At 34.3% G+C, this 11,228-nt stretch overlaps 3 non-coding genes across 3 annotated transcripts; all 3 read right to left on the bottom strand.

The window, feature by feature from the left end:
* Positions 1–2,877: 2,877 nt before the first annotated feature.
* TRNAR-UCU (transfer RNA arginine (anticodon UCU)) lies at positions 2,878–2,963 on the bottom strand. The gene is given in 2 exon segments: positions 2,878–2,913; positions 2,927–2,963. It is a non-coding gene; the product is annotated as a tRNA-Arg (tRNA).
* A 3,413-nt stretch (positions 2,964–6,376) lies between these two features.
* Positions 6,377–6,462, bottom strand: TRNAR-UCU (transfer RNA arginine (anticodon UCU)). Its single transcript is given in 2 exon segments — positions 6,377–6,412; positions 6,426–6,462. It is a non-coding gene; the product is annotated as a tRNA-Arg (tRNA).
* A 3,413-nt stretch (positions 6,463–9,875) lies between these two features.
* TRNAR-UCU (transfer RNA arginine (anticodon UCU)) lies at positions 9,876–9,961 on the bottom strand. Its single transcript is given in 2 exon segments — positions 9,876–9,911; positions 9,925–9,961. It is a non-coding gene; the product is annotated as a tRNA-Arg (tRNA).
* Positions 9,962–11,228: the final 1,267 nt, after the last annotated feature.

Below are 11,228 nucleotides of genomic sequence, written 5' to 3'. Positions count from 1 at the left end.
ATTAGATGTTTTTCCTTTGCTCATTTCTTCCTTTTGCAGTTTTTCAAAGAATAACTAGGACTCAACAATAATGGCCCAAAGTGTTCAGACTGATATAAAATTTAGTTTCCACAAAGTTTACTGCTTCAGTATTAACAGTGGTGATTTGTGTAACTCTAGTTTATTATGAATAGAGATCAAACAAACTGCCAACATTTGCAAACTCATTTCTTGCCATAAAAATTTACTTATTCACAAAAACCTCATTTCCACTGAATTTAAGCTCTCCAAAAATTGACCTGATTACATGATTTCAGTGATCTCGTTAGCTCAGGAGAAAGTGTTCATGAGGACAAGCCAGCTGATATCACTCTGTTCTTATCTTTGACCTTTTTGGTGACTTTTTAGCAAAAAAAATGTCCACGTTTCACATAATGGTGCAAAATTTAGACCAGAAGTCATGCATACATATAATCACTCTACGGATGGACTGGAGTATGCTTGCACCAAATTCTGCATTTTTTTAAGCAATAGTTGATAAATCAGCCAAAAATATCTAGAAACCCCAAATCCAACCCACAATAGAGATCATAAAGAAATATCAGGCAAATACATACAAAAAGATTTTTAAATTGCTCAAATTAAAAAAAGAATCTTGGACTAGTGAAAACAAGTAACAGAACATCAAACACTAGACCAAAAATAGGCAATAACAAATTGTACCCTATCTGCTATCCTTTGGGACATGGAGCTGTTAGTAGCTGCTCACTCTACGTTCTTTGCTGAGCTAAAATCTAAATGTGACTTCCAATTTGTAAGTTCAGGAATCCTAAACCATAGCCTCAGTTAGTTCACTCTGATAGAGACATCAGAAAAAAAAATCAGCATTAAAGAGTTTGTGTCATTTCTCTTTTATGTACTGATAACGTACATAAATCAAGAATTTCTAAACTGGATGCAAAATAAGTTATTTTAAAAGTCAACAAAATTGAGTCGTCCTATTAGTCTTCTGTAGGAAGTAGACCCCAGTGAAGTTTTAGTCCTGGAACAATGCTCTAAACGTTAGTATGAAGCCCAGATTTGCTAATTTTTTCTTTTTCATCTTTCTAACATCAACTGAGACAAAGTATTAATGTCACGCAAGCTACAAAATATGACTCTGGAGGGAATAAAACCCACAACCTTTGAATACATCAGTTCCCTAGAATTCCATTGCGCCACAGAGCCACAAGTCTCCTGAAAGAGGTGGGTGTTCTGTCTAGTCTAGACAAACCATTTTCCTGATGATGACTTGACACAGTAAGATTCCTGTTCTCTTTGAAACTTTACTTTAGTCTTCTTATATGTAAAAGAAAAACTTGTCAACAAGAAAATGCCAATGTTTTAAAAAAAAGATCTATTCATATTAATGTTAGTTCCGTGTTGCTAAAGTGTGGCATTGAAATGTATGCAAGACCAAGAAAGGGGTAGCTTTTTTTGGTTTCTATCTCTCAAGCGATTAGCTTTATTAATTTCTATTGCTTCAATGCAGTAGCCACTGGCCCTCTGAAACTTATGGCAAGAAAAATTGTTTAGAACATAAGTGTGGTTGTATGCTAATGGACCACTGGATTGGGAAGGATAGGAGTCAATACAAAAGAAATTATTTTAACCATGTGAAAAGACTATCAGAGAACATGTGTTTTAGTCCAAATAATTGCTGTTAAATTTTCTGTAGTGCTCCTGCTATATATCCTGATTTCAGTAGGCACCTATACCATTAATTAGATGTTTTTCCTTTGCTCATTTTTTCCTTTTGCAGTTTTTCAATGAATAACTAGGACTCAACAATAATGGCCCAAAGTGTTCAGACTGATATAAAATTTAGTTTCCACAAAGTTTACTGCTTCAGTATTAACAGTGGTGATTTGTGTAGCTCTAGTTTATTATGAATAGAGATCAAATGAACTGCCAACATTTGCAAACTCATTTCTTGCCATGAAAATTAACTTATTCAGAAAAACCTCATTTCCACTGAATTTAAGCTCTCCAAAAAATGACCTGATTACATGATTTCATTGATCTCGTTAGCTCAGGAGAAAGTGTTCATGAGGACAAGCCAGCTGATATCACTCTGTTCTTATCTTTGACCTTTTTGGTGACTTTTTAGCAAAAAAAATGTCCACGTTTCGCATAATGGTGCAAAATTTATACCAGAAGTCATGCATACATATAATCACTCTACGGATGGACTGGAGTATGCTTGCACCAAATTCTGCATTTTTTTAAGCAATAGTTGATAAATCAGCCAAAAATATCTAGAAACCCCAAATCCAACCCACAATAGAGATCATAAAGAAATATCAGGCAAATACATACAAAAAAGACTTTTAAAAATGCTCAAATTAAAAAAAGAATCTTGGACTAGTGAAAACAAGTAACAGAACATCAAACACTAGACCAAAAATAGGCAATAACAAATTGTGCCCTATCTGCTATCTTTTGGTACATCGAGCCATTAGTAGCTGCTCCCTCTATGTTCTTTGCTGAGCTCAAATCTAAATGTGACTTCCAATTTGTAAGTTCAGGAATCCTAAACCATAGCCTCAGTTAGTTCACTCTGATAGAGACATCAGAAAAAAAACTCAGCATTAAAGAGTTTTTGTCATTTCTCTTTTATGTACTGATAACATACATAAATCAAGAATTTCTAAACTGGATGCAAAATAAGTTATTTTAAAAGTCAACAAAATTGAGTCATCCTATTAGTCTTCTGTAGCAAGTAGACCCCAGTGAAGTTTTAGTCCTGGAACAATGCTCTAAACGTTAGTATGAAGCCCAGATTTTTATAATTTTTTCTTTTTCATCTTTCTAATATAAACTGAGACAAAGTATTAATGTCACGCAAGCTACAAAATACGACTCTGGTGGGACTCGAACCCACAATCTTTGAATCACATCAGTTCCCTAGAAGTCCAATGCGCTATCCATTGCACCACAGAGCCACAAGTCTCCTGAATGAGGTGGGTGTTCTGTCTAGTCTAGACAAACCATTTTCCTGATGATGACTTGACACAGTAAGATTCCTGTTCTCTTTGAAACTTTACTTTAGTCTTCTTATATGTAAAAGAAAAACTTGTCAACAAGAAAATGCCAATGTTTTAAAAAAAAGATCTATTCATATTAATGTTAGTTCCGTGTTGCTAAAGTGTGGCATTGAAATGTATGCAAGACCAAGAAAGTGGTAGCTTTTTTTGGTTTCTATCTCTCAAGCGATCAGCTTTATTAATTTCTATTGCTTCAATGCAGTAACCACTGGCCCTCTGGAACTTATGGGAAGAAAAATTGTTTAGAACATAAGTGTCGTTGTACGCTAATGGACCACTGGATTGGGAAGGATAGAAGTCAATGCAAAAGAAATTATTTTAGCCATGTGAAAAGACTATCAGAAAACATGTGTTTTAGTCCAAATAATTGCTGGGAAATTTTCTGTAGTGCTCCTGCTATATATCCTGATTTCAGCAGGCACCTATACCATTAATTAGATGTTTTTCCTTTGCTCATTTCTTCCTTTTGCAGTTTTTCAAAGAATAACTAGGACTCAACAATAATGGCCCAAAGTGTTCAGACTGATATAAAATTTAGTTTCCACAAAGTTTACTGCTTCAGTATTAACAGTGGTAATTTGTGTAACTCTAGTTTATTATGAATAGAGATCAAACAAACTGCCAACATTTGCAAACTCATTTCTTGCCATAAAAATTAACTTATTCACAAAAACCTCATTTCCACTGAATTTAAGCTCTCCAAAAATTGACCTGATTACATGATTTCAGTGATCTCGTTAGCTCAGGAGAAAGTGTTCATGAGGACAAGCCAGCTGATATCACTCTGTTCTTATCTTTGACCTTTTTGGTGACTTTTTAGCAAAAAAAATGTCCACGTTTCACATAATGGTGCAAAATTTATACCAGAAGTCATGCATACATATAATCACTCTACGGATGGACTGGATTATGCTTGCACCAAATTCTGCATTTTTTTAAGCAATAGTTGATAAATCAGCCAAAAATATCTAGAAACCCCAAATCCAACCCACAATAGAGATCATAAAGAAATATCAGGCAAATACATACAAAAAGATTTTTAAAATTGCTCAAATTAAAAAAAGAATCTTGGACTAGTGAAAACAAGTAACAGAACATCAAACACTAGACCAAAAATAGGCAATAACAAATTGTACCCTATCTGCTATCCTTTGGGACATGGAGCTGTTAGTAGCTGCTCCCTCTATGTTCTTTGCTGAGCTCAAATCTAAATGTGACTTCCAATTTGTAAGTTCAGGAATCCTAAACCATAGCCTCAATTAGTTCACTCTGATAGAGACATCAGAAAAAAAACTCAGCATTAAAGAGTTTGTGTTATTTCTCTTTTATGTACTGATAACGTACATAAATCAAGAATTTCTAAACTGGATGCAAAATAAGTTATTTTAAAAGTCAACAAAATTGAGTCGTCCTATTAGTCTTCTGTAGGAAGTAGACGCCAGTGAAGTTTTAGTCCTGGAACAATGCTCTAAACGTTAGTATGAAGCCCAGATTTGCTAAATTTTTCTTTTTCATCTTTCTAACATCAACTGAGACAAAGTATTAATGTCACGCAAGCTACAAAATATGACTCTGGAGGGAATAAAACCCACAACCTTTGAATACATCAGTTCCCTATAATTCCATTGCGCCACAGAGCCACAAGTCTCCTGAATGAGGTCGGTGTTCTGTCTAGTCTAGACAAACCATTTTCCTGATGATGACTTGACACAGTAAGATTCCTGTTCTCTTTGAAACTTTACTTTAGTCTTCTTATATGTAAAAGAAAAACTTGTCAACAAGAAAATGCCAATGTTTTAAAAAAAAGATCTATTCATATTAATGTTAGTTCCGTGTTGCTAAAGTGTGGCATTGAAATGTATGCAAGACCAAGAAAGGGGTAGCTTTTTTTGGTTTCTATCTCTCAAGCGATTAGCTTTATTAATTTCTATTGCTTCAATGCAGTAGCCACTGGCCCTCTGAAACTTATGGGAAGAAAAATTGTTTGGAACATAAGTGTGGTTGTATGCTAATGGACCACTGGATTGGGAAGGATAGGAGTCAATACAAAAGAAATTATTTTAACCATGTGAAAAGACTATCAGAGAACATGTGTTTTAGTCCAAATAATTGCTGTTGAATTTTCTGTAGTGCTCCTGCTATATATCCTGATTTCAGTAGGCACCTATACCATTAATTAGATGTTTTTCCTTTGCTCATTTTTTCCTTTTGCAGTTTTTCAGTGAATAACTAGGACTCAACAATAATGGCCCAAAGTGTTCAGACTGATATAAAATTTAGTTTCCACAAAGTTTACTGCTTCAGTATTAACAGTGGTGATTTGTGTAGCTCTAGTTTATTATGAATAGAGATCAAATGAACTGCCAACATTTGCAAACTCATTTCTTGCCATGAAAATTAACTTATTCAGAAAAACCTCATTTCCACTGAATTTAAGCTCTCCAAAAAATGACCTGATTACATGATTTCATTGATCTCGTTAGCTCAGGAGAAAGTGTTCATGAGGACAAGCCAGCTGATATCACTCTGTTCTTATCTTTGACCTTTTTGGTGACTTTTTAGCAAAAAAAATGTCCACGTTTCGCATAATGGTGCAAAATTTATACCAGAAGTCATGCATACATATAATCACTCTACGGATGGACTGGAGTATGCTTGCACCAAATTCTGCATTTTTTTAAGCAATAGTTGATAAATCAGCCAAAAATATCTAGAAACCCCAAATCCAACCCACAATAGAGATCATAAAGAAATATCAGGCAAATACATACAAAAAAGACTTTTAAAAATTCTCAAATTAAAAAAAGAATCTTGGACTAGTGAAAACAAGAAACAGAACATCAAACACTAGACCAAAAATAGGCAATAACAAATTGTGCCCTATCTGCTATCTTTTGGTACATCGAGCCATTAGTAGCTGCTCCCTCTATGTTCTTTGCTGAGCTCAAATCTAAATGTGACTTCCAATTTGTAAGTTCAGGAATCCTAAACCATAGCCTCAGTTAGTTCACTCTGATAGAGACATCAGAAAAAAAACTCAGCATTAAAGAGTTTTTGTCATTTCTCTTTTATGTACTGATAACATACATAAATCAAGAATTTCTAAACTGGATGCAAAATAAGTTATTTTAAAAGTCAACAAAATTGAGTCGTCCTATTAGTCTTCTGTAGCAAGTAGACACCAGTGAAGTTTTAGTCCTGGAACAATGCTCTAAACGTTAGTATGAAGCCCAGATTTTTATAATTTTTTCTTTTTCATCTTTCTAACATAAACTGAGACAAAGTATTAATGTCACGCAAGCTACAAAATACGACTCTGGTGGGACTCGAACCCACAATCTTTGAATCACATCAGTTCCCTAGAAGTCCAATGCGCTATCCATTGCACCACAGAGCCACAAGTCTCCTGAATGAGGTGGGTGTTCTGTCTAGTCTAGACAAACCATTTTCCTGATGATGACTTGACACAGTAAGATTCCTGTTCTCTTTGAAACTTTACTTTAGTCTTCTTATATGTAAAAGAAAAACTTGTCAACAAGAAAATGCCAATGTTTTAAAAAAAAGATCTATTCATATTAATGTTAGTTCCGTGTTGCTAAAGTGTGGCATTGAAATGTATGCAAGACCAAGAAAGGGGTACCTTTTTTTGGTTTCTATCTCTCAAGCAATTAGCTTTATTAATTTCTATTGCTTCAATGCAGTAGCCACTGGCCCTCTGAAACTTATGGCAAGAAAAATTGTTTAGAACATAAGTGTGGTTGTATGCTAATGGACCACTGGATTGGGAAGGATAGGAGTCAATACAAAAGAAATTATTTTAACCATGTGAAAAGACTATCAGAGAACATGTGTTTTAGTCCAAATAATTGCTGTTAAATTTTCTGTAGTGCTCCTGCTATATATCCTGATTTCAGTAGGCACCTATACCATTAATTAGATGTTTTTCCTTTGCTCATTTCTTCCTTTTGCAGTTTTTCAAAGAATAACTAGGACTCAACAATAATGGCCCAAAGTGTTCAGACTGATATAAAATTTAGTTTCCACAAAGTTTACTGCTTCAGTATTAACAGTGGTAATTTGTGTAACTCTAGTTTATTATGAATAGAGATCAAACAAACTGCCAACATTTGCAAACTCATTTCTTGCCATAAAAATTAACTTATTCACAAAAACCTCATTTCCACTGAATTTAAGCTCTCCAAAAATTGACCTGATTACATGATTTCAGTGATCTCGTTAGCTCAGGAGAAAGTGTTCATGAGGACAAGCCAGCTGATATCACTCTGTTCTTATCTTTGACCTTTTTGGTGACTTTTTAGCAAAAAAAATGTCCACGTTTCACATAATGGTGCAAAATTTATACCAGAAGTCATGCATACATATAATCACTCTACGGATGGACTGGATTATGCTTGCACCAAATTCTGCATTTTTTTAAGCAATAGTTGATAAATCAGCCAAAAATATCTAGAAACCCCAAATCCAACCCACAATAGAGATCATAAAGAAATATCAGGCAAATACATACAAAAAGATTTTTAAAATTGCTCAAATTAAAAAAAGAATCTTGGACTAGTGAAAACAAGTAACAGAACATCAAACACTAGACCAAAAATAGGCAATAACAAATTGTGCCCTATCTGCTATCCTTTGGGACATGGAGCTGTTAGTAGCTGCTCCCTCTATGTTCTTTGCTGAGCTCAAATCTAAATGTGACTTCCAATTTGTAAGTTCAGGAATCCTAAACCATAGCCTCAATTAGTTCACTCTGATAGAGACATCAGAAAAAAAACTCAGCATTAAAGAGTTTGTGTTATTTCTCTTTTATGTACTGATAACGTACATAAATCAAGAATTTCTAAACTGGATGCAAAATAAGTTATTTTAAAAGTCAACAAAATTGAGTCGTCCTATTAGTCTTCTGTAGGAAGTAGACGCCAGTGAAGTTTTAGTCCTGGAACAATGCTCTAAACGTTAGTATGAAGCCCAGATTTGCTAAATTTTTCTTTTTCATCTTTCTAACATCAACTGAGACAAAGTATTAATGTCACGCAAGCTACAAAATATGACTCTGGAGGGAATAAAACCCACAACCTTTGAATACATCAGTTCCCTAGAATTCCATTGCGCCACAGAGCCACAAGTCTCCTGAATGAGGTTGGTGTTCTGTCTAGTCTAGACAAACCATTTTCCTGATGATGACTTGACACAGTAAGATTCCTGTTCTCTTTGAAACTTTACTTTAGTCTTCTTATATGTAAAAGAAAAACTTGTCAACAAGAAAATGCCAATGTTTTAAAAAAAAGATCTATTCATATTAATGTTAGTTCCGTGTTGCTAAAGTGTGGCATTGAAATGTATGCAAGACCAAGAAAGGGGTAGCTTTTTTTGGTTTCTATCTCTCAAGCAATTAGCTTTATTAATTTCTATTGCTTCAATGCAGTAGCCACTGGCCCTCTGAAACTTATGGCAAGAAAAATTGTTTAGAACATAAGTGTGGTTGTATGCTAATGGACCACTGGATTGGGAAGGATAGGAGTCAATACAAAAGAAATTATTTTAACCATGTGAAAAGACTATCAGAGAACATGTGTTTTAGTCCAAATAATTGCTGTTGAATTTTCTGTAGTGCTCCTGCTATATATCCTGATTTCAGTAGGCACCTATACCATTAATTAGATGTTTTTCCTTTGCTCATTTTTTCCTTTTGCAGTTTTTCAGTGAATAACTAGGACTCAACAATAATGGCCCAAAGTGTTCAGACTGATATAAAATTTAGTTTCCACAAAGTTTACTGCTTCAGTATTAACAGTGGTGATTTGTGTAGCTCTAGTTTATTATGAATAGAGATCAAATGAACTGCCAACATTTGCAAACTCATTTCTTGCCATGAAAATTAACTTATTCAGAAAAACCTCATTTCCACTGAATTTAAGCTCTCCAAAAAATGACCTGATTACATGATTTCATTGATCTCGTTAGCTCAGGAGAAAGTGTTCATGAGGACAAGCCAGCTGATATCACTCTGTTCTTATCTTTGACCTTTTTGGTGACTTTTTAGCAAAAAAAATGTCCACGTTTCGCATAATGGTGCAAAATTTATACCAGAAGTCATGCATACATATAATCACTCTACGGATGGACTGGAGTATGCTTGCACCAAATTCTGCATTTTTTTAAGCAATAGTTGATAAATCAGCCAAAAATATCTAGAAACCCCAAATCCAACCCACAATAGAGATCATAAAGAAATATCAGGCAAATACATACAAAAAAGACTTTTAAAAATTCTCAAATTAAAAAAAGAATCTTGGACTAGTGAAAACAAGAAACAGAACATCAAACACTAGACCAAAAATAGGCAATAACAAATTGTGCCCTATCTGCTATCTTTTGGTACATCGAGCCATTAGTAGCTGCTCCCTCTATGTTCTTTGCTGAGCTCAAATCTAAATGTGACTTCCAATTTGTAAGTTCAGGAATCCTAAACCATAGCCTCAGTTAGTTCACTCTGATAGAGACATCAGAAAAAAAACTCAGCATTAAAGAGTTTGTGTCATTTCTCTTTTATGTACTGATAACATACATAAATCAAGAATTTCTAAACTGGATTCAAAATAAGTTATTTTAAAAGTCAACAAAATTGAGTTGTCCTATTAGTCTTCTGTAGCAAGTAGACACCAGTGAAGTTTTAGTCCTGGAACAATGCTCTAAACGTTAGTATGAAGCCCAGATTTTTATAATTTTTTCTTTTTCATCTTTCTAATATAAACTGAGACAAAGTATTAATGTCACGCAAGCTACAAAATACGACTCTGGTGGGACTCGAACCCACAATCTTTGAATCACATCAGTTCCCTAGAAGTCCAATGCGCTATCCATTGCACCACAGAGCCACAAGTCTCCTGAATGAGGTGGGTGTTCTGTCTAGTCTAGACAAACCATTTTCCTGATGATGACTTGACACAGTAAGATTCCTGTTCTCTTTGAAACTTTACTTTAGTCTTCTTATATGTAAAAGAAAAACTTGTCAACAAGAAAATGCCAATGTTTTAAAAAAAAGATCTATTCATATTAATGTTAGTTCCGTGTTGCTAAAGTGTGGCATTGAAATGTATGCAAGACCAAGAAAGGGGTAGCTTTTTTTGGTTTCTATCTCTCAAGCAATTAGCTTTATTAATTTCTATTGCTTCAATGCAGTAGCCACTGGCCCTCTGAAACTTATGGCAAGAAAAATTGTTTAGAACATAAGTGTGGTTGTATGCTAATGGACCACTGGATTGGGAAGGATAGGAGTCAATACAAAAGAAATTATTTTAACCATGTGAAAAGACTATCAGAGAACATGTGTTTTAGTCCAAATAATTGCTGTTAAATTTTCTGTAGTGCTCCTGCTATATATCCTGATTTCAGTAGGCACCTATACCATTAATTAGATGTTTTTCCTTTGCTCATTTTTTCCTTTTGCAGTTTTTCAATGAATAACTAGGACTCAACAATAATGGCCCAAAGTGTTCAGACTGATATAAAATTTAGTTTCCACAAAGTTTACTGCTTCAGTATTAACAGTGGTGATTTGTGTAGCTCTAGTTTATTATGAATAGAGATCAAATGAACTGCCAACATTTGCAAACTCATTTCTTGCCATGAAAATTAACTTATTCAGAAAAACCTCATTTCCACTGAATTTAAGCTCTCCAAAAAATGACCTGATTACATGATTTCATTGATCTCGTTAGCTCAGGAGAAAGTGTTCATGAGGACAAGCCAGCTGATATCACTCTGTTCTTATCTTTGACCTTTTTGGTGACTTTTTAGCAAAAAAAATGTCCACGTTTCGCATAATGGTGCAAAATTTATACCAGAAGTCATGCATACATATAATCACTCTACGGATGGACTGGAGTATGCTTGCACCAAATTCTGCATTTTTTTAAGCAATAGTTGATAAATCAGCCAAAAATATCTAGAAACCCCAAATCCAACCCACAATAGAGATCATAAAGAAATATCAGGCAAATACATACAAAAAAGACTTTTAAAAATGCTCAAATTAAAAAAAGAATCTTGGACTAGTGAAAACAAGTAACAGAACATCAAACACTAGACCAAAAATAGGCAATAACAAATTGTGCCCTATCTGCTATCTTTTGGTACATCGAG

The sequence above is a fragment of the Phyllobates terribilis genome, unplaced genomic scaffold, assembly GCF_046119375.1.
Source record: "Phyllobates terribilis strain yellow unplaced genomic scaffold, ASM4611937v1 Scaffold_1__5_contigs__length_1240528914, whole genome shotgun sequence".
NCBI lineage: Eukaryota > Metazoa > Chordata > Amphibia > Anura > Dendrobatidae > Phyllobates > Phyllobates terribilis.
This window is presented reverse-complemented; position numbering and strand designations above follow the sequence as displayed.